This window comes from Lipotes vexillifer, unplaced genomic scaffold (genome assembly GCF_000442215.2).
Source record: "Lipotes vexillifer unplaced genomic scaffold, Lipotes_vexillifer_v1.1 scaffold699, whole genome shotgun sequence".
Classification (NCBI taxonomy): Eukaryota; Metazoa; Chordata; class Mammalia; order Artiodactyla; family Lipotidae; genus Lipotes; species Lipotes vexillifer.
In genome coordinates this window covers 125,072-127,098 of record NW_006788818.1, presented here as the reverse complement: position 1 = coordinate 127,098, position 2,027 = coordinate 125,072, and positions in this window count along the sequence as shown.

Below are 2,027 nucleotides of genomic sequence, written 5' to 3'. Positions count from 1 at the left end.
AAAAAAAAAAAAAAAAAAAAAAAAAAGAGGAGTAGGCAATGTGATGACAAAGCAGAGATTGGAATGATGTGACAGCAAGTCAAAGAATGCAAGCTGCCCCCAGAAGATGGAAGAGGCAAGGAATGAATTTTTCCCTGGAGCCTCCAAAAGAAATCAGCTCTGCCGAACCTTGATTTTAGCCCCATAAGACTCATCATTTCTGACTTCTGGCTCCCAGAACTGTAAAAGAGTACATTTCTGTTTTTTTTAAGTCACTAAATTTGTGGTCATTTGTTACAATTGCAATAGGAACCTAATCCAAGGCTGTGGTTGTCTTACTAATTATAAAAATGAATACTTGTGGTATATACCCACACAATAGAATACTATTTGACAATAAAAAGAAACAAAGTATTGACACATGCTACAATGTGGATGAACCTTGAAAACATTATGCTAAGTGAAAGAAGCTGATCACAAAGGACTACATATTGTATGGTTCCATTTATATGAAATAATCAGAATAGGTACATCTAGAGGGACAGAAATTATATCAGTGGTTGGTTAGGATTGGGAGGATGTGAGGCTTGCGGGGTGATGGCTAAGAGATGATGCAGGGTTTTTTGTGGGGGGAGTAGTGAAAATGTTCTAAAATTTATTGTGGTGATGATTGCACAACTCTGTGAACATACTGGAAACCATTGAATTGTACGCTCGTATGGTATGTGAATTGTATCTCAGTAAAATTGTTCAAAAATAATACTAAGAGCTAACATTTATTGAACTCTTGTCAGACACTGTGCTATAGTTTAAGAGCCTTCTCATTTAATACTGGAATAATAATAATATAATAACTAACCTTAGCACTGGCTACAGGCCAGGCACTATTTTAAAGCATTTTACAGAGATTAGCTCCTTTAATCCCCATATCAACCCAATAATTTATATACTATTATTACCCCAATTTAAGATAAGAAGACTGAGGTACTGAGAGGTTAAATAACTTGCCCAAAATCACACAGCTTGTAAGTGGTGGAATCAGGATTTCATCCCAAGTCAATGGACTCCTGAGCCGGAGATCTAATGATTTTGTTTGCCTGCAGTCACGCTTGCACCATGGGACTGGCCCCTAGACTAGTTGATTGGATCTAAGGAACTTTCTTTTTCCTAGCAGTTCTTTGCACTGCTCAGCTGCACTTCCTGTATTTTCATAATTGACTCCCCTTTTTAGCCTAAAGCTTAGCAGGTTTCTGTTACTTACACTCAAAAGGGCCCTGATTCAGAAAAGGGCAAATTCCAACCACACCAGGGCAGAGCAGGGCCTTCCAGTGGACTTGGTGAGCCCAGAGCATGTTTTACTGACCCTGGCACCTGGGGGCCCCCAGAGACCACGTGCTGGAGAAAAGACTAAGCACTTCAGCCCCTCCCAGGCCAGCAGCTCAGCAGTCTTTGTTGCATGTGTTCCAATGTGTAAAGGCCCAGTGAATATTCTAATTAAAAATAACTTGTGGGGTTTTTAAAAAAGGTACTATTACTAAAGTTCGTTTACAGGCAATAGAATATTGTAATTAAAATCCTGGCCTCTGAACTCTGGAAAACAGTTTGGCAGTTTCTTAAAAACTAAGCACACAACCACTATACAACCCAGCAATTGCAAACCTGTGCATTTATCCCAGAGAAATGAAAACTTCTAAGACAGAAACCTGTACATGAATGTTTAGAGCAGCTCTATTGGTCGTAGCTAAAAACTGGAAACAACCCAGATGTCCTTAAGTAGGTGAATAGTTAAACCATGGTGTATCTATGGAATACCACTCAGCCTGGAGTACCACTCAACAGTGAAGGGAAATAAAATATTGATACACACAATGACCTGGATGGACTTCCAGAGAATTATGCTAAGCAGAAAAAGCCGAACTCAAAAAGTTACATTTGGGACTTCCCTGGCAGTCCAGTGGTTAAGACTCCACGCTCCCAATGCAGGGGGTATGGGTCCGATCCCTGATTGGGGAACTAAGATCCCGCATGCCACGCGGCCAAAAAAAAGG